This window comes from Trachypithecus francoisi, unplaced genomic scaffold (assembly GCF_009764315.1).
Source record: "Trachypithecus francoisi isolate TF-2019V2 unplaced genomic scaffold, Tfra_2.0 Lachesis_group0, whole genome shotgun sequence".
Classification (NCBI taxonomy): Eukaryota; Metazoa; Chordata; class Mammalia; order Primates; family Cercopithecidae; genus Trachypithecus; species Trachypithecus francoisi.
The window spans coordinates 141,036,047-141,057,670 of record NW_022681453.1 but is presented as its reverse complement, the minus strand read 5'-3'; the positions used below and the strand labels follow the sequence as shown (position 1 = coordinate 141,057,670).

Below are 21,624 nucleotides of genomic sequence, written 5' to 3'. Positions count from 1 at the left end.
GACTAAGCTTGCTTAGGCTAGTGACACTCCAATGAGTTCAGCTGGTTGTGCTGATAACACAAAATAATGCTGGAGACATTCTCCGAATGAACTGGGGTGCCATCCAAATGGGCTCATATCTGAAAGTATACTAATGTGCCAGATCCTACTTTCTAAAAAGGCAGAATTGTCTGTATTTTCTTTTTCTTTTTCTTTTGAAATGGAGTCTCACTCTGTCACCAGGCTGAAGTGCTGTGATGTGATCTCAGCTCACTGCAACCTCCGACTCCCTGGTTCAAGGGACTCTCCTACCTCAGCCTCCTGAGTAGCTGGGATTACAGGCATGCACCACCACCCCTGGCTAATTTTTGTATTTTAGTAAAGACGGAGTTTCACTATGTTGGCCAGGATGGTCTCGATCTCCTGACCTCATGATCTGCCTGACTCGGCCTCCCAAAGTGCTGGGATTACAGGTGAGAACCACTGCACCTAGCCAGAATTGTCTGTATTTTCATCACAAATTGATTCTTCAACTGATTTTAGTTGTGTGGCATTCGGATCTATGTCTTAAACATTAGCGCTAGGAATGCACTGTAAACGCCTAGCAAGGGTATAGATGGGAGCCCTCTAGATCTAGTGAGGGCAAACTCTCTGAGTCATCTGATCTCTGGGCTGGCTGCACTGCGGTGATTTAAAATGTGAAATTCTTTGACACTCCTTTCAAAGGATGAAGCCTGATTCCTCTCCCCTGGAATGTGGGCTGGACCTAGTGACATGCTTCTAAGAGCTAGAACAACACAGAAATGATGGTGTGTGACACGGGAGAGTAGGTGATTCATGGGTATTACAGCTTCCTGCTTGCTCTCTCTGTCTCTGAGCCCTCCCTCTGCAGGAAGCCCATGCTGTGTCCTGAGGACGGGTGAGCAGCCCAGTGGAGAGATCTACCCGGTGAGGAACCGAAACTGCCTGCAGTCATGTGAGGGAGCCACCATAGAGGCAGACCATCCAGCCTGAGTCAAGCCTTCAGATGACTGCAGATGACATCTTGACCACAACCTCAGGATCGATTCTGAGCCAGAACCACTCAGCTAAGCCACTCCCACATTCCTGACTGTCAGAAACTGAGTGACATAATGACTCTGTGGTTTTAGGCTGCTATATCTGGGAGCAATTTGTTCAACAGGAGTGGCACCTACCTGAAAAATTAATAGTTGTTGAGAGTCACCTTTCTCACCCCTTCACTTGATGGCGCTGTTGTGCAACTGCAAACTCCTGTAGAGACGACTTGTCTCATTGTACACCAGGTATGTAACTTCCTGCCCAGTGAGTGCTGGGAATCAGGCCCTTGACCACCGTTTCACAAACCTCTAGCTACTCTCTGGCTACTTGTGAGTTAAAGTATTTTTACCTTTAAAAAATACTTACTAAACATTTCATTTTTCACAAATAGGTAGAAAAAAGATATGTCACAATATCCCATCTATATCCCATTGAGCAGATTGAATAGTCAATATTACATGCATTTATTGCTTGATTCTGAAGACTAAAAATCGCAGTAAAATGACACTTGCTTTAATAGGGGTAATTATAATCAAAATTTTCCAATTTGTATTATTTTTATTAACACCATAAAAACATCTCAAAAAAACTTCCCTTCTTAACTCTTTGTAAATTGTGATCAAGAGGATTAATATAAATTGCATAATTTCAACAAAAATATCTATTTATTACTTGTGAAAATTATTCATCTCTTCAATTGTAATGCAAGTTCGAAGGTCATCCTTATAAATGAGTAGTTTATAGCCTGGTTAGTCAACGACCATTTATACATTTCAGTCTGGAGAAGGCAGATTTTCAGGAGGAATAATGTAGAGTTTGGGTTTTCACAAGATGATCTCATTAAGAATTTTAAACTTACAGTTCAATTAAACAATGTATCTCAACTTAATCTGCTTGTATTTGAAGATAAATAGGCACATTTTCTTTATGCTTTATGAAGGAAACAATTTTTAAAACTTGATGGAATTCTACTTTGGATATTTTTATGATTACTCATTCATTGCTGCCCATTATATTCTTATACTGTATTCAGAACAGGTAGTAAATCCCACTAGTTCTAAAAGGGAAAATGACCACTTTCTGATTTATCCTCCAACAATGGTTACTTTTTGCCTCATAAATTGTTTTCTTTAAGACAAGAGGTAAAAAGCAAGATTTGAGAGAGGTTCATGGATCAACTGGCACAATCTGCTTAGTTCTACAAAGTGGAGTTTCTGGGTATCATTCTCCATTCCTGTACACAAAGTGCTGTGAAGCTCAAGAAGAAACAGCTCTGCGCAGGTATGATGTGCACCACCCTACTGCTTCTTTATCTAATAGGTGAAAACAAAATGCCCTGACACCGTCTCTTGGGCTCTTTTATTTTTCTTCTAAATGTTGTCCCTAATTCTCCATGATCCTATTGTTTTTAATGGGGCGTTTGTTTGTTTGCTTGTTCGTTTGTTTTGAGACGGAGTCTTGCTCTGTCACCTAGGCTGGAGTGCAGGGGCGCCATCTCGGCTTGTTGCAGCCTCTGCTTCCCAGGTTCAAGTGATTCTCTTGCCTCAGCCTCCTGAGTAGCTGGGATTACAGGCAAGTGCCCCCAAGCCCGGCTAATTTTTGTATTTTTAGTGGAGACGGGGTTTCACCATGTTGGCCAGCCTGGTCTTGAACTCCTGACCTCAGGTGATCCGCCCACTTTGGCCTCCCACAATGCTGGAATTACAGGTGTGAGCCACCGGACCCGGCCTTTTGTTTTTCTGAGGCAGGGTCTCACTCTGTCACCCAGGCTGGAGTGCAGTGGTGTGAACACAGCTCGCTTCAGCCTCCATCTCCCAGGCTCAATTGATCCTCCCACCACAGCCTTCCTGCTAGCTGGGACTGCAGGCATGCACCACCACGCCTGCCTGGCTAACTTTTATTTATTTATTTGTAGAGACAGATTCTCACCATTTTGCCCAGGCTGGTTTCAAATTCCTGGACTCAAGGATTGGCCTGCCTTGGCCTCCCAAAGTGCTGGGATTATAGGCCTGAGCCACTGCACCAAGCTAAACGGGGCCTTTTTAGTGGTGAGAGAGACCAGGTGTTTTCAGTTTTTGAGACTCCCAATATATTTAAAAAATAAAGAAATGTCAGTTCAGGGTTATAAAAAATTTAAGTGCCAAATACTTTCAACACCCACATTTAACAAAGTACGCCTGTTAAACACAAAAATATAAGACAATATATTATATGAATTGCAAGATGAAGAAAGGCTTTGTGAGAAATATTAAATTCGTTGTGTATAATTACTACTACTGTGGTCTGTTAATGAGACACAAGTTTAAAGTTACTTTGAAGGATGTCTTCTTTCAGTCCTCTCTGTATATCTCTGTAACTACTTCTGTACCCTCAGAGATGGTGTTTCAACTTCAACTTGTGAATGTGAAATATGAGCCAAAAGACTCCCTTGGCCCTGAAATGATCTTTGTGGCAGATGCTGCCAGAAGCCCCTCTTATCCTCCCTGGACTCTCCACCTAACCTGATGTCAACTGCCAGTATGTGCATCTCCTTGCCTGAGGGCTCTTCTGGTGGCAAGAGTCCTTGCTACTCACAGAAATGGCCACCAGAAGTGCCAGAAAATTAACCTCCCTTGGCCAGTGGTCCTCAACCAGCTCCCTCACTGACACTGATGTGCAGGTATCTCCTATACTGGTTGCTGGAGTCAACCACAGTAGCAGCCTTCTTGACAACATACCCTTCACTGGCTGCCTTCCTTTCTGTCTTCCTTCTTCACTCCCTTACCTATGCCTCCTGGGCTTTCCCTTCAAATAAACAGCTTGCACGCGAATCGTTGTCTCAGGGTCTGCTTCTCGGGAAACCCACACTAGGACAACTCTGTTTTTTGTTTATTTTTGTTTGTTTACTTGTTTATTAAGGATTCACCATATAAAAATGCTAACATCTGACACACTGGACCACTCAAAGAGAAGACACCAGAGCTGGGTCGGGCACAGTGGCTCACACCTGTAATCCCAGCACTTTGGGAGGCCGAGGCGGGCAGATCATGAGGTCAGGAGATCGAGACCATCCTGGCCAACATGGTAAAATCCCGTCTTTGTTAAAATACAAAAAATTAGCTGGGTGTGGTGGGTGTGCGTCTGTAGTCCCAGCTACTCAGGAGGCTGAGGCAGGATAATTGCTGGAACCCAGGAGGCGGAGGTCGCAGTGAGCCAAGATCGCACCACCGCACTCCAGTCTGGTAAAAGAGCGAGACTCCGTCTCAAAAAAAAAAAAAAAGATACCAGAGCTTACCAAATTATACGAACTAAAGAAACCAAAACTATAACGACGGATTAAGTCAAAGACCTTTAAAACATTACCATTGTTTACTTCATCATATATATAAAGGACTATATTTACTTTATAAAAATCACAATTCATCTTCAGCCATGAACTTGTGTTTACTAGAGAATACTTAAGTAGCAGTCAGTGTAACATCTATAGGTTATATGGCCAGATGGAGGGATTTTTATTTAAGTCTAGGATATGTGAATGAGGACTTGAAGTGTTGTTCAGGGTGATTAGAGTTCAGACGACTAGCATTTGACATCACAGAGGGTTCTGGTACTCAAATTTAGCTCCGAATGTTTTGCAGTCTGTGCTTGAGGATATGGATTCTGGCAATGAGTGTCCTAAATGATGCTTAGGCTGTTACATGTGGGCTCAGTATCCTTGTTCTTTTGCATTAGGACCAAAGAAGATCATGTTGCTACACATATTCCCAAGAAAAACATAACTGGCAGTAACATTGCGTTTGAGGCCCTTTTGCATGAATGACCCCTCCCTCCCTCCTTTCCTCATCATCCTTCTGCCCCAGCTCCATGGACTGTTCCTTGTGTCCTTAGTCCACACCATGCTTTCCTGCCTCTGTACATCTGCTCATGTCTTCCTTCTTCCTGGAATGCCTGTCTATTCCACTTTCCACCTGCTGCCTAACTCACACATGCCACAGGACCACATCTTCTTTCATCAGACTAGCTCACATACCACATCTGCCATAAATCCTCTCACGAGACCCTCTAGCTTTAAGTAGTTTATCCCTCCTCTGATTACCTGTGCTAATCATTCTTTATCTTGTATTTATGTGTGTAGATGCCTTACTCCCCAACACAGGTGTGAGCTCAGTGAGGGCAAGGATCATGATATAACTATCCTTAAGTCTTCCAGGATGGTCACCAGATGGGAATAAATGAAGAAATGCAAGAATTCCGAAAGCCACTGGATGAAATTGAAGTGCTTCTTGTTTTAGATTTTTCACCTGCTTTAATATTATTGCTTCTGGAGGGTGGAGATGTGTGTAGGACAAGATTTTTTTTTTTTTTTTTTTTTTTTTTTTTTTTTTGAGACGGAGTCTCGCTCTGTCGCCCAGGCTGGAGTGCAGTGGCCGGATCTCAGCTCACTGCAAGCTCCGCCTCCCAGTTTACGCCATTCTCTCGCCTCAGCCTCCCGAGTAGCTGGGACTACAGGCGCCCGCCATCTCGCCCGGCTATTTTTTGTATATTTTAGTAGAGACGGGTTTCACCGTGTTAGCCAGGATGGTCTCGATCTCCTGACCTCGTGATCCGCCCGTCTCGCCTCCCAAAGTGCTGGGATTACAGGCTTGAGCCACCGCGCCCGGCCAGGACAAGAATTTCAGGTAGGGGGAAGACATGAGTATACATACACATACCGCGGCCCCAACATGTATGAAATCTATATCATATGCAACATTTATATATAAGTAGTATGTATATCCAGGACATTCAGAATAAGCTTGTTTACTCTGGGGAGAAAGACTGGGGGGTTGGGAGACAGGGAAAGTCACCTACTTTTCACGGCTTACACTCTTAATAGTTTTTTTATTTTTATATTAAGTGCTTGTATTATATCTATCTTAATTTTTTTAATTATTAAAAGACATATAAAAATGAAATCTAGCAATTGTTCTAAGTTATGTAACTCCGAAGGTCTGCTACCTGTGTAGGCTGTAGAATATATTTCTGCTGAGAAAGCTCATGAGTTGTGCTGGTGGCAAGGGTACTCCTAATTGTTGGGAGATAATTCTACATGGGTCTTTTGTGTGTCTGCCCATCTTCTGAGTAAAGGCACTGACACCCTTTGTTTAAAATTATTAAATATCTTTTGGAAGATGTTTGTATAGCCAACAGCCTTGAAGATAGTGGCAGATTTTTTTTTTTTTTCTGTCCAGGACAAGAAAAATAATGTTTCCCTCAGGTTGAGCACATTTGCTAACAGTCCCTTGAAAATACCAGGGTTAAAAGTCTGAGTTTTTTTAGCTATGATGCAAATTTATTGATTGTGTAGAATCCACCTGAGCTGTTCCACATTGTTCCTATGGGACTTGGGGAGTAAGGAGAACTGACACAAATATGAAGCCCATGCTGACTGCTACACAACGAGTGATAATGTCTTTTGTCTCTGACCCAGGAGTCTTGTGTCTTCTGTCAACAACCGTGAAACTGTGACAGGCTAACTTATTAGCTCATACATGTGGTAAAATTCCAACCCGTTTGTAGTTCTTGACACTAATGGTGCATATTCTGATAGTTAAAATATCTATATTCATCAAAATCTAAATTTAGAATGAGCAGTTCTCAGGTGAGTAATTTCGTAAAGGAATTCTATTACTTCAATGGCTTTATTCTAGGAATGTATTACATACACAGAAGACACAGAAAAGACCCATTAGCCATTTAGCCTCTTCCCTGCTAAGACAAGAAACTGAAATGGCACTGTGAGCCAAATTGTGTCTTTGGTTATTTGGCAGATGTCAAATGGTCATTATGTTGTAGGTTTCCAGCAAAAACACAGTGGAAATAAAACCACACTTTCCCCAAGATAGTCAAAATATCTATATGGTATTTTATCTACTGTAACTTGTATTCAACATTATAGGGAGGATGGAAACAGTTTACATATTATGTTGGTGCAAAAGTTATTGCGGTTTTTGCCATTACTCTCAATGGCAAAAACCGCAATAACTTTTGCACCAACCTAATATTTCTTTCCAGGAGGATGAGATAGGTCTTTTAATACATGAAAATAAATTTATGTTTTCTATTTCAAAATAGAAAACATAAAAATGTCTTCAGCAAAAATGTAAAGTTCTTTTTCTCTTCATTTTATTTCTACTTGATATGCTGAGACATTTTAAATGTGATGCGAAATACTTGACTGTAATTGATTTGATCTAAAGAAAGATTGCTGTTATATTTAAATAGAAATTTTTGTAATCAGAATATTAATTCTCTTTACCACCGCTGCTCTTCATATAGACTTTTTATTCATTGCCTACTAGAAGCTAAATTTTTACATCTAAAACTATTTTCATTATGTCATAGTTGCCTTATGAAGGCTGTCCAAACATGAAAAATCAAATAGTGAATTACCTCCATTAAAATCTGAGTCATGTTGGGAAGAGTTTAGGATGGCAGTCAAGTCTATTATAGAAACTGTGTAGTGCTGCATGGAGATGCTGGAATATATTTAGGGCAGCAAAACATGTCCAATGCATCAGTCACAGTCCTGGCAGGAAACAGATGGCATACTCCAATTTGGTAATTTGAGTGGAGTTTTAAAAAGAGACTATTCACAAATGTGTGAGCAAAGTTTAGGGAAACCATGCGGGATGGTGGTGCATCCTGAAGCTAGTAATAATTGAGTCATTACCATTCTAGGCCTGAAGGGCAAGGGGCAGGAGCAGTTACTCCACTATATGGAAAAGGCTGCCTGACTGGAGCTGTGGCCTTCCACTGAGGGACATGGCCAACTCGCTATAACTCAGCACAGAGACAGCCAAGGAACAAATACTCTGACCTCACTCTCTTACCTCTGTCTAGTCTCCTGCCAGTGCTCCCATTATCTGAACCCAATCAGGAACCAGAGGACAAGGAAGCCTATTGATGCATCCACAGAGGCCAGTGCCTCCTAGGGCACAGAGGAGGATGGAGAAGGGTAGAGGGTAGATGTGGACAAACAGAAAATAACCAGCACTGTCAATTTTATTCAAAACGAGTTTCTTAAGCACTGAACTCTGTATCATATTCCGGAGGAGAAAATTACGATTTTGTAACTTTCTATTTTTTTTTTTTTTGAGACAGAGTCTCACTGTGTCACCCAGGCTGAAATGCAGTGGTATCATGTTGGCTAACTGCAACCTGTCTTTTGGGTTCAAGCAATCTCCTGCCTCAGCCTCCCGAGTAGCTGGGATTACAGGTGCCCAGCACCATGCCCGATTAGTTTTTATATTTTTAGTAGAGATGGGGTTTCACCATGTTGGCCAGTCTGGTCTTGAACTCCTGACCTCAGGTGATCCACCTGCCTTGGCCTCTCACAGTGCTGGGATTACAGGTGTGATCCACCGTGCCCAGCCTGTAACTTTCTTTTCTTTTCTTTTTAAAAAATATATAAGCACTTTCTTTTGCCTTAGAAAATAATGGGTTCTCTGCATTCATTGAGGTAAGTTGGGTGTGTTACATAGAATCATGGAATTTCCAAGCTGAAGGGGACCTAGAAGTTATTTAGTGGGTCCCTCTCATACAACGAGAATATTTTTAAACAAGTCTTAGAAAGAAAAAAAAAATCACTATGTTTATGCCAAGTCTGAAAACCTTTTAATAGCTGAAACTCCTAACTTGGCTTTTGCTAATAGTAAAACCCTAATTTATAGAAAATCAGTTGGCAACTCTGGTTTGAGAAGGGTGGATACTATAAGCATTTCTCCTTTCTCTTAGAAACCACTCAGCAGTAATGAGGACACTGAGGAACAGAAATGAAAACCCCACTTTTGCAAAACAAGGAGACATCTCAAACTCGAAACCACACAAAACACGTGGTAGTGGTATCAAGGCAGTGAGGGTTAGTAGGAAAGCTGGCAGAAGGGGTTGCAGATCTCAAATGAGGCTAGTGCACACTCCAAGTTAAAAGGCTTGTGGAAGGAGGTCACAAAGCCAGATCCTAACCAGAGGAGCAGCATGCGGAGAACAGAGCTGAATGAAGATGCGGACAATTCATGTATTTGCAGGAAGCAGTCAGCCAGTGAACATGGAGAGAAGACCGCACTGACAGCAGCCTTCCAGCTGCCTAGTTTTTGGCTTGGGAGAAGTAAAGGCTAAAACAATTCACTCACTCAATCCTGAACCATAAGTCAAACTCCTTCCAGCCAGGAAACTGGATTCTACTAACATATACCTCTTGCAGGTAGCTCACGTGAGAAAAAGTGAGACAACCGATCAAACATGAGCTGGTAGCACTTCAAAAAGAAGTGAAAGGGGAAAAAAAAGCATCAGAGAAAAATAGGAAAAACTGGAAGCAGTCCATGAAAGAACAGGCACTAAAGAACATTCAGCAAGGGCCATGAAAAGCAGGAACAAAATGTGCAAAATAGAGTTTCAAAGAATTAGACAGAATAGGTTACGATTTTAAATATGGAAGTCATAGTAGGATTCATTGAGAAAATAAGGTTTTAAGCAAAGTCTCAGGGAAATGAAGGAGTTACTTGTGCTCTGGGGGACAGTGTTCCAGGCAGTGGTAGCAACCACAGCCAAGGCTCCAAAGCAGGGGCACCTGGGTGCATTTGAGGGGTAGCAATGTTACTTAGGGCATATATACTCATAGGAGGTTATGTCATTGTGAAGTCTGCACCTTAACATTCTAAACTCCCCTTCTTTGTTTTGTTTAATAGGTTTCTTTTCTCTGAATTTAACTTTGTCATAATCTTGGCTTTATTGGTGTTTATATTTGCCTGGTGTGTTTTTGCCCATCTTTTATTTTAAAACTTTTTGAATCAATTTGTTTTAGGTGTGTCTCTTATATAACGTACAGAGCTGAGTTTTAATTCATCCAGTTTCAGTATCTTTGTTTATTCACAAATGATTTTAGTATTTAGATTTCTGTGTTAGTATTTAGATTTTAGTTTTATAATAATTGATAGGACAAATACATTCATCCTAGTGCTGTCCCTTTATTTTTTCAGTTCTTATCTTACTTGACCTAGCATCAACATATGGCACAGCTCTTAAATTCAGATTCTTCGTTTGCTTCTGAAACACTGCCCTTCCCCATTCTCTGGGTTTACCTCACATCTCATTGACCAGTCTTTCCCAAGTTCCTTTGCTATTTTCTCTTCTCTCAACTTCTTACTATTGGAGTTAAGGATTGAGGCTCAGTCCATGGTCCTCTTCCCTTCTGTAACTGCACTCACAACTCTGGTGAGCTCATCCAATCTCGTAGCATCAAATATCATTTTGTGTTGATAACTTGCAAATTCTTATCTGTAGCTTTGGCCTCTCTCCTGAATGCCAGAGGCCTATTGACTGACTCAGATTTCCAAAAGGCATCTCAAACCCAAGAGTATCCATCACAGGGCTCCTGAATTTCTCCCAAATCTGCTTTTCCTATAGTTTTCCTTACCTCAGTTATCAGCTGACTCCTCTTTCTCTTATACTTTACATCTAATATGTCATCAATTCCTGAAAATTCTACCATCAAAATATTTCTAAAATGCAACTGCTTCTCATCACTTCTGCTGCTACCCCCCTAGTACAACCAATCCATCTCTTGTCTCAAAGATTGCAATAGCCAGCTTCCATCCTTGTGTCTCTGCTGTGTATTTCAATGCAGAAACCTGAGTGATTCTGTTAAGATCTAAGTCTGAATAATGTCTCTCATCTGCTCAGAATTCCCCAGTGACTCCTCATTTCTCTTAGAATAAAGGCTAAATAAGGAAGCCTATTAACAAAACTCAAAATTACTAAGAAAAAAAAATCACATGACTATCTCCATAGATGATGAAAAGGCATATAATAAAATCCAGCATTCATCCTTAATAGGTAAAGAATTTCAACAAAATAAGAATTGATAAATTCTTACTTAATGATAAAATATGTTTATCTCAAATCCAAAGTCAATCTCCTCCTTGCTGAGTGAACACCAAAAACATTTTCTTAATACCAGAAACAAGACAAGAAAGGAGGAAAAATAATTATTACCTTCATATTATATGACCGTAAACTTGGAAATCCTAAAAGAACCAACTACTATGCACGCCTGTAGTCCCAGCTACTTGGGAGGCTGAGGCAGGAGAATCGCTTGAACCCGGGAAACGGAGATTGTGGTGAGCTTAGATAGCGCCACCGCACTCCAGCCTGGCGACAAAACAAACAAACAAACAAACAAACTGACTACTATAAACTATGATATTTTATTCTGAGTATAATATTAATATACAGAAATTAATGATTATATATATGCAACAACTAATCAGAAATATAATGGAAGAAACAACAGTTTCTTTAGTAATTAGAAAAATAAATTGCCTAGAAATAAACTCTATAAGAAACGAGCAAGATTTATGTAAAGAGGTATAGAGGTCAGAGTCCTAAAAACATCAGGCTCTCCAGTTAGATGCACTCTCTTGGTATCAGGCAAGTAGAGGTTAGGAAACCATCCTCCTGTGGCTTTGGATGCTTCCCCGTGAATAGGAAGGTTGTGGCTTCTTTGTCACAAGTTTCAGTCCTTATTCTTCAGCTTCCTGGGTGTTAAGAAGCAGTAGTGACTGTGGCAGCCTCTTGACCAAATGCAGAAATCCCCAGATCACAGATTAAGGTGTCCACATTCAGGCCATGGCCTTGGTTCCAGGCCTAGCCTGGCTCCAGTGGCCTCAGACTGAGCAGCTCCTTTGGTAGACTGGCCCAGTAGAGTTGTTCACTCCAAGATGTCCAGCCCAGAGCTGCTTCTTCAGGCCTTCCACCAATTTGGTAAGAACTTATTTCTCTTTATTAAATATCTTCCTGTGTAAAATACACACAGTGATTTCTGTTTTCTGCACTGAAATTTGACTGCCAAGTTTGGTATTGGAAGTGGTTGCAGAAATCAGACCCTGAAACTGGGAATCTGGGACTGGCTGGGTTTGAAGACAATGGTGGACGGTGGCCTTGTCACTTAGTGGAAAATGGGATGCTATGAATCTAAGCATACAGAAGAAAAATTATGTAAATTATCACTTTGGATGAACAGTGAAATTACGTGGTCACCTTGAATGAACAATTTATTGACAGTGAGTCTTCAGTGGCTGCTATTGTAGGTGGTTATGAAGGGAATTCGAGATACAGAAACCTCTGGGTGGGTGGGTGGGTTGACTTTTCTGATTATATTGTAGAGTTTAAAGATAGAGAATGATGTATTATGAAGATTCAAAAATTAAAATCTTATGATTCTGGTACAGAGATAAACCAACAGATTAATAAGATAGAATAGAAAGTTCATAAATAGGGAAGGAAATTTAGTATATGATAATGGTGGCATTTAAAATCGGTAGGGGGAAATATGGATTATTAATGAAATGGGGTTGGAAAAATGTGCAGCTATCAAGATATAAAGTTGGATCCATTCCACTTACCTCACATCAAAATAAATTCCTGATTGGTCAAATTTTAGAAGTAAAGGACATGGCCAGGTGCTGTGGCTCATGCCTGTAATCCCAGCACTTTGAGAGGCTGAGGTGGTCAGATCACTTGAGGTCAGGAGTTCAAAACTAGCCTGGCCAACATGGTGAAACCTCGTCTCTACTAAAAAAATATAAAAATTAGCCAGGCGTGGTGGCACATGCCTGTAATCCCAGCTACTCGGGAGGCTGAGGCACGAGAATTGCCTAAACCTGGCAGGCAGAAGTTGCAGTGAGCCAGGAGTATACCACTGCACTCCAGCCTGGGTGATACAGTGAGACTCAGTCTAAAAAAAAAAGTAAAGAACATAACATAATAAGATGTAAACAAGAAACCATGGAAGAATTTAAAAAGTAATTGGGCCAGGTGTGGTGGCTCATGCCTGTAATCCCAGCCCTTTGGGAGGCAGAGGTGGGTGGGTCACTTCAGGTCAGGAGTTTGAGACCAGCCTGACCAACATGGTGAAACTCCGACTCTACTAAAGATACAAAAACTAGCTGGGTGTGGTGGCTTACGCCTGTAGTCCCAGCTTCTTGGGAGGCTGAGGCAGGAGAAGCACTTGAACCCGTGAAGTAGAAGTTGCAGTCAGTCTAGATCATGCCACTGCACTCTAGCCTGGGCAACAGAGCTAGACCTGTTTAAAAAAAAAAAAAGTAATTGGAGAGAGAGAGGTGTAGGTCTTTCTAAGTACGATACAACCCAGAAATAGTAAGTAGTAAAAGAAAAGCCTAGTAAAATTGACAAGTTAGAAATAGAAAGTTTCATGACCAATAAACAAAAATAAAAACAAACAAACAAAATAGCATAAGAGAAATCAAAGGACATGACAAACTGAGGAGAAGTTTTGACAATCATATCTGAGATAAAGGACTGTACTATTATATAAAGAGTTTCTATACATAGAAAATTAGACAATATATGTAAATAGATAATTCACAGAAAATGAAAGACAAATGTCTCTTTAACCTGAGAAGATGCTCTCAAACTCACTCTTCATAAGAAAAATATGACTTAAGGTGTTTTTTCATCTATTAGATTGATGAGTTCCATTTCTGACCAAAATAGAGTAAGTCCACCTCCGCCCATGTCTCCTACTGATTGATCACTACTAAAATCTCTAAATAATATACAAAGAACAACTATCCAAGGACTCTGAAAAGTAAATAATAGCAGGTGGATCGTGATGGCAGGAAACTCAAAGCCTGAAGAAAGACAGATATAGGAGTAGTGAGATTCCTGTTTTTATTTTTTCTCCTCTATCTCTTGGCTTTGATCCGAGGATAGATGAATTGGGAATTGTCAACCAGACACTATCAGCAAAATGTCCGAGAGAAGCCTGACCATGTAGCCACAGGACCAGGAAAAAGGCTGCTGCAAGCTAGAGAAAGTGGTGGAAACTGCTGATTCCTTTTTTCTCTTCCTCCCTTTCCCTGAAGCCGTTCCCAGTCAGGGAGCTGCCCTGCGGTGGTACAGTGACACAGTCACCTGGGAGAAAACCTGTTCTTCTGGACAGACAGAGGAGTTGGGAAAAGGGACTCTTGGAAGCCAGAGAGAACATGGAGGAAATACCCAAAAAGAGACAAGTGGAGAAAGGAATCCCTAATTCTGTATAATTGTTTGACATGCAGTCATAGGTAATTGATACAATTGTTCCCCTTAGCCACAGTTTCTCTTTCGATGTTTTCAGTTACCTTCAGTCAACCGAGGGCAGAAAACATACATGGAAAATTCCAGAAATAAACAATTCATAAGTTTTAAATTGTGTGCCATTCTGAGTATTGTGATGAAATCTTGCACTGTCCTACTCCATCCCTCCTGTGATGTGAATCATCTCTTTGTCTGGTGTATCCATACTGTAGGTCCTTGTATTAGTCCATTCTCATATTGCTATAAAGAAATAACTGAGACTGGGTAATCTGTAAAGCAAAGAGGTTTAATTGGCTCGTGGTTTTGCAGGCTGTACAGGAAGCATGATGCTGGCATCTGCTTGGCTTCTGAGAAGGCCTCAGGAAACTTAAAATCATGGCAGACGGTGAAGGGGGAGCAGGCATATCACATGGCCAGAGCAGGAGCAACAGAGAGAGAGCAAGATGCCACATACTTTTAAACAGCCAGATCTTGTGAAAAGTCACTCACTATTTCGAGGACAGCATCAAGAGGATGGTGCTAAACTATTCATGAGAAATCTACCCCCATGATCCAATCACCTCCTACCAGGCCCCACCCCCAATACTGGAGATTTCAATTCAACATGAGATTTGAGTGAAGACACAAATCCAAACTATATCAATGCTACATACCTGTTGGTCACTTAGTGGCCATCTAGGCTATCAGGTCGAAAAAGCATAATATATACAGAGTTCAGTACTATCTGTGGTTTCAGGCATCCAGGGGTATTGAGAAGTGGATAAAGGGGACTATTATATAGGGATCTATGTTATTAACTCAGTTTTGCCATTTATGTTGTCTGACAATCTGCTATACTTAACAGAAAGTTTTAATTTGTTAATTGTGGAGGTGAAATAAGATTATCCAAGAGAAAAGGAGGTTTATATTTCCATTCTGTTTTTTCCTAATTCCTCCAGCCACATAAATATAAGAAAATAAAGTTATATGGAGGATGGCTATAAGTTGAAGGATTAGAAGATAGGAAGAATACGATTTAAAAACAAAAGTCTAAGGAGTAATTCATGTCTAAACTTATTGAAGTTCATAAATAATTTGTCCTGATTTTCAGAAGACAGAACCTCTGAACATAACCACACAGGACCTACAAAAAGATAGCCGCAGGAGAACTGGTTAATAATGTTGTGAGCTGCCATGATAGCATCAGGGGTCTAGAATGAGTGACAAACTGCTCCTACCAAGTAATTCGTCTTCTGCTCCTTTTTTTTTAGTCTCCCTGCCTCCCGCCTGGAACCTGGAAGACCCAGAAAAGGGTGGGGAGTAAAGAACAGACCAGCCTTCTCCCCACTACAGTTTATTGAGGCCTTGATCTGGCCAAAGCTGGATGTATGGAGGCAGAAAGGGTTCATTCATTTTTTTTTAATTTTTAATTTCGGAGTTATTGCTTGTCTACTATGGACCTAACACTGTTCTAAACATTGGGGTTAGTAATCTTTCATTATCTGTGGGAGATACATTCCAAGATCCCCAGTGGATGCTTGAAACTGAGGATAGTATAAAACTCTATGTATACTATGTTTCTTCCTACACATACATACATACTATGATAAAGTTTCATTTATAAATTAGGTACAGTAAGAGATTAACAACAATGAATAATAACAAAATAGAAAAATTATAAAAATAGACTGTAATAAAAGGTGAATATGGTCTCTCTCTCTCTCCCAATATCTTACTGTTCTGGCCTCACCTATTTTCAGACTGTGGTAGACCCTGGGTAACTAAAAACACTTTAAGCCAGCTAGGCGCGGTGGCTCACGCCTGTAATCCCAGCACTTTGGGAAGCGGAGGCAGGCGGATCACCTGAGGTCAGGAGTTCAAGACCAGCCTGGCCAACATGGTGAAACCCTGTCTCCACAAAAAATACAAAAATTAGCTGGGCGTGGTGGTGCGCGCCTGTAATCCCAGCTACTCGGGAGGCTGAGGCAGAGGTTGCAGTGAGCCGAGACAGCGCCACTGCACTCCAGCCTGGGTGACAGAGCGAGGCTCTATCTCAAAACAACAACAACAAAAAGGCAATAAGCGTGGTGGACAAAAGCAATAGGAGAGCAGGTAAGGAAATGGTGGGGTGGGGAGGAGATGAGAACAGGTGTTAAGTAGGACGGTCAGAAAGGGCCTCAGGGAGAAAGTGAAAGCCCAGCAGAAACCAAGGGAGGTGAGGAAGTGAGCCAAGCAGCTATCCCGAGGGAAGAGCTTTCTGGGCAGAGGGAATGGCTGGGGCAAAGACCCTGGGCCTGGAGGTGGAAAGGTGTCTGGCGAGTTCTAGGAGGAGCAAGGGTACCAGTGTGGCTGGAGAGGAGCAAGTAGGAGAGTAAAAGAGGTTTTCATAGAGGTAAGGGACCGGGAAACCCTATAAGCCACCGAAAGGGATTTGGCTGTGGTTGGATGTTAGGTTTTAATTATAAAAGGATCTGCGTTTTTCACAACTTGAAAGTGAGCTACAGTTAAAATGAGACTTGTTCTTATACCTGAAAGTGACCAGAAAATTAGGTTCTGGTCTTTAAGAGATGGAAGAGGGAAATGTGAAGGGGCGTATTCCTTTCCCCCGCCCCGACCGCTCTGCGTTGGAGAGCCCAGCTCGGAGTGACAGCCCAACCAGTCCTCTCCCCTCTCGGCCCCGCCTCTCCCGCTGCCTTCCGGATCTCGAAGGGTGCTACAGTACGTTAGGCACGCTCCTCCCTTTCTCCCGGCCTGGGCTCCTTTCCAGGCGACAGCCCAATCAGTGCTGCCTTTTGTTTCTTCGGACCGGTTCCAGTCTGGGTTCTCGTCCACGACGACCGCCCAGTGAGGCCCCGCCCCTCCCACCACGGTTCCGCCCCTCCCGGAGCGACCGCCCAGTGAGGCCCCGCCTCTCCCGCCGCGGCCCCGCCCCCTCTGCGTGCGACCGCGTCTAGGCCCCGCCGCGTCCGCCACGCCCAGCGCTCAGCAGCGCCCGCCCCACTGGCCTGGCCCGCCCCCCGCACCAAGCGCTCTTTTGCCCGGCCTCCGGTTCTCGCCGGCTCTCTGGCCAGCCCCCGAAGACGTGGACCTCTGCGGCGGCGGGTGAGTAGGGAAGGGCACCTCGGACCCCCAGCTGTCGGCGGCAGTGCCCGGCTCCGTGCAGCGACAGAGCCCTGGCCACTGCAGGCTCCAGGAGTTCCTCCTGGCCGCCGCCCTGCGTTCCCGGGCCGTCTCCCGGTGCCGGCACCCCTGGGGATGGGAAGTGGGACCAGGATGGGCGCGGAGGCTGTGGGGGCAGGGACGAGTGAAGGTGTTGCGGGTAGTGGAAGTCGCAGGGGAGGGGAGAGGTTTGTAGAGGGAATATGGGTCTGGGGCGAGGGTTTGAGTCCTGAGAGACACGCGATAAGGCTGAAATTTGGGGCTGGTGGAGTCAGGATGGGGGATGTTGGGGGTCTCAGCGCTCTGGGGAAGGAGGCAGTGAGTGGGGTGGTTGGCGGAGCGGAGTGAAGGGTGGTTTTTAGAAGGGCCAGCTCGGGGTCCCGGGATTCTTGCTTCCTGAGCAGTCCGGGGATCAGGGCGGGCAAGGCTGTCTCCAAGCGGGTTTGGCCGGAGCAGTCTTGCAGGGTAATGCTCACATCGAGGTGATCGGGTTTCCAGGTTTTTGACTGGAACATACTGTGCAGTTTAAATAATAGATACCTGGCTGGCTGGTACCTGGGACACCTGAGAAACGTGAATGGAATGGGGTTCTCCCCTACAGGCAGCGTCTGATTTTCTGGGTGCCTTCACAGCACCAGCATTGGTGTGCGCTGCCTTCTGTAAAACCTTATATTCCAACAGAACGGTGTATGGAGGTTCCAGACTTAAAAAGTACAGCTGAGGTTTATTCAGACTCAGGACACAGTTGTATCATATTGCCTTAAATCCTGCGGAGTTTAAATCTAATCCTGTGGGGTTTAAAGCGGTTAAATCCACTTTGTAGTATCTACTTTTAATTTAAAGTCGTACAAATCTAGAGGACTAGATGTTTTCTAAGGGCCCATTCTGCATGATAAACAGTTTAAAATTCAATGTGGAAAGTAAATCATCTGTTCTGAACAGCTGTTGCTGAAAGAATCTTAGAGTTGCAGATGAATGAAATTTGAAAGCTCTAAAATAATGGAAGGGCATAGAAAAGGCTTAGTAAATTGGGGTGTATATGCACTTAAACCCATTGAAACTTTTTTCTTTTCTTTTTCTTTTCTTTTTTAGACGGAGTCTTGCTCTGTCACCCAGGCTGGAGTGCAGTGGCACAATCTCTGCTCACTGCAACCTCCGCCTCTCGGGTTCAAGCGATTCTCCCGCTTCAGCCTCCCGAGTAGCTGGGATTACAGGCGCCCGCCACCATGCCCGGCTAATTTTTGTGTTTTTAATAGAGATGGGGTTCCACCATGTTGGCCAGGCTGATCATGAACTCCTGACCTCAGGTAGTCCTCCCACCTTGGCCTCCCAAAGTGCTGGGATTACAGACGTGAGCCACTGCGCCTGGCCAACTTTTTCACTGTAGACACCTTTGGAAGACAGAGAAAAGGATAAGGATGAAAATTAAAATCTGTAGTTTTGCCACATGTAATAACATTTTGATACATTTCTTCCTAATTTTTGTATTTTTGTACATATGAATGTACACAAAATTAGGGTAGTATTGTTACATAGTTGGGGTAATGTTATATTACTTCATACTTTTGCTTTTTCTTTCCACCTTACATTTTCTCACTTAGCATTTTTGTGGATCAGATTCTTCTTAAACATCTTTGAAAATGCTTGTATAATCATCATGTGGATTCATTCTCTTATGAAATATTAGAGTTTTAGTTATGTGCCTAGTACTGTGCTTGGAGGTGAAAAATCAGTGTTACTCAAATAGATATATTTGTCATGGCTTGCATGTCAGCTGTACTAAGCCTATTTCTCATCTGTCAGTTAAATTGTCTCTAGCCTTCTGTTTTTATAAGCAATAAACCTTTGTTTTAATGGTTACAAGCACACAATAAGTCTCATGTCATGTGTGAATCAAAAACTGTAATTTTTAATGTGTATGAGTTTTTGTGTGTATGTGTTAGGAAATTACAGAATTTTTGGGGGAAGAGGATTTTTCTTTTTTTTTTTTTTGGGCAAGCTCTTACTCTGTTGCCCAGGCTGGAGTGTGTGCAGTGGTGCAGTCACAGCTCACTGCAGCCTCGACCTCTAGGCTCAGGTGATCCTCCCATCTCAGCCTCCTGGGTAGCTGGGACTACAGGCAGGAGCTTCACTATATCCAGCTTATTTATTTATTTATTTATTGTAGAGACAGGGTTTCGCCATGTTGCCCAGGCTGGTCTTCAACTCCTGAGCTCAGTGGATCCACCTGCCATGGCCTCCCAAAGTGCTGGGATTACAGGCCTGAGTTACTGTGCCCAGTCCCTGGAAGAGGCTCTTTTTAAAAAGTTTCTTGTTTTGAAATAATTTTAGATTTACAAAAAGTTGCAAACTAGTACAAATTTCCTTATGCCCTTCACCTAGCTTCCCCAGATGTGAACATCTTAGATGACAATGGTACACTTGTTAAACCCAGGAAACTGACATTGATACAATTCTATTGTGTAATCTTCAGACCTTATTCAAATTTCACTAATTGTCCCGCTAATGTTTAGGATCCAGTCTGAGATCCTACACTATATTTAGTTGTCATATGTCCTTAGCCTCTTTTAACCTGAGCATCCTCCTAAAAAGGATGACCTGATGCAGACCTGTAAAGTGAAGCAGGCCTGCTAGAAAGCACACATGTGCCCTGAATTCATATCCAAAACCCATCCCTTAGAAGGAGATATTTATCTTCTTTTTCTATATAAATAGACTACTGTTTGATTAAGATGTATAACATGGCAGGGCACTGTGGCTCACGCCTGTAATCCCAGCACTTTGGGAGGCTGAGGCGGGTGGATCATGAGGTCAGGAGATCGAGACCATCCTGGCTAACATGACGAAACCCCGTCTGTACTAAAAATACGAAAAAAATTAGCTGGGCGTGGTGGTGGGCACCTGTAGTCCCAGCTACTCGGGAGGCTGAGGCAGGAGAATGGCGTGAACCGGGAGGTGGAGCTTGCAGTGGGCAGAGATCGCGCCATTGCACTCCAGCCTAGGTGACAGAGTGAGACTCCGTATCAAAAAAAAAGAAAAAAAGATGTATAACCAATAAGGCGCCTTTTAATTACTTTTATATGCCATTTCTAAATCATCTGGGAGTTACAGAATAGAAAGGATGATCTGAGTAATCCATGCTTATTATCTCTTTTATTAGTCTATGAATTGGCAGTGGGAGTCTTTCAAAAATAGAGTGCCAGATGCTGACTCTAGTCCCTGGGTCTTTTGGAGGAAAGAGTAATGGCCTTTACTCTTTACCAAGTGTGACCAACTTGTCCCAGTTTTAAAGGTCTGTGTCTTGGGAACTTCTTCAGCCCAGGGCAACCTCACAGCCTCTAGAGCATTTCTACTAAGAAGCCAGAGTGTATTTCTGACATGATTCTAGCCAAACCAAGCAAACTCTTGGCAGTATCGGCGGTAATGAGAGTAGATGGAGGCATGAGTGACAGGAGGAAATACTCTTGTTTTCCTCACTGGTGCTTCCATGGCTAGACCCAACTGGGTGATTGTGTGCAGCGGTCAGTGCAGCATCTAATCAGGCCTGGGCCTGGGCTGTTGTGGCAGGACTGTCTTCAGTATCCTGTGTCTCACCTCTCCTGGACCTTCCTGTGGAATCCTGAGGGCACGGAGTTCCCTCGGGGAGTGGTCCTTACCGGCTTCCCTAAGTTATCTGTGTTACCGAGAAACTATTATAGTAAGGATGGGTGTATGCGGGGCTGATTTTCCACTCTCATGTCTGTCTACATCTGTGTAACTCCCCAAGGCAGCTGCCCTAGGTACAAGGAGGGAGGCTCCCACAGTTAACTCTCACAATTAACTGCCTGCCTGTAGGTAAGTAGTGTCTCCGCATCTCAGGTCCTCTGGAGATGGCCTGGCCCTCTTTTAGCCTGGCCATTAAAATTGCAACTTTTGTCCTATGGAGATTCCTCTCGCCTTCCAGCTTGAGCAGTGTGGCCCTTCATTTTTCTCTTACTGAAGTGTTTCCTATTCTGCTTCATAACTGAGAATACTTTTTGTTCCTGTTTCTCCTTGAATCTGGAATAAGGTGATTCCTGAAGACAGTGTTATGCATTTCCTTCTTAACCTTTGAGTTTGTGATAATTCCACTGACTTTTTTTTTTTTCTTTACCCAAACTTAGGAAAAGAATAATCCCCAGAATAAATGTTCCATTATTCTTTTCCTGATCCTTGTTAAATAACTCCCCACTCTCCGCACACTCCTCTGACCTCTCTGTGGTGAACTCAGTATGTTTCTCTACATCTTGACCACAATGGTCAGACTTTACCTCTTGTGGGCCAGTGATCCAGTTGTTAATGTAAAAGCCACATTAA

The 21,624-nt window shown here is 42.8% G+C and overlaps 1 protein-coding gene and 1 long non-coding RNA gene across 3 annotated transcripts in view; both read left to right on the top strand.

Moving 5' to 3' along the window:
- Window positions 1–403: 403 nt before the first annotated feature.
- On the top strand, window positions 404–5,362 carry LOC117083980. Its single transcript, XR_004437275.1, has 4 exons — window positions 404–1,283; window positions 2,174–2,319; window positions 3,937–4,101; window positions 5,228–5,362. It is a non-coding gene; the product is annotated as an uncharacterized LOC117083980 (long non-coding RNA).
- Window positions 5,363–17,064: 11,702 nt separating this feature from the next.
- ANO10 (anoctamin 10) overlaps window positions 17,065–21,624 on the top strand; it is a 261,033-nt gene continuing 256,473 nt past the window's right edge. Inside the window, exon 1 of one of the 2 annotated variants that reach the window (XM_033212251.1) lies at window positions 17,065–17,232. The gene's annotated coding sequence lies outside the window, so the exon portion shown is untranslated. The remainder of the gene's footprint in view (window positions 17,233–21,624) is intronic. The other variant, XM_033212250.1, reaches the window with a different exon arrangement.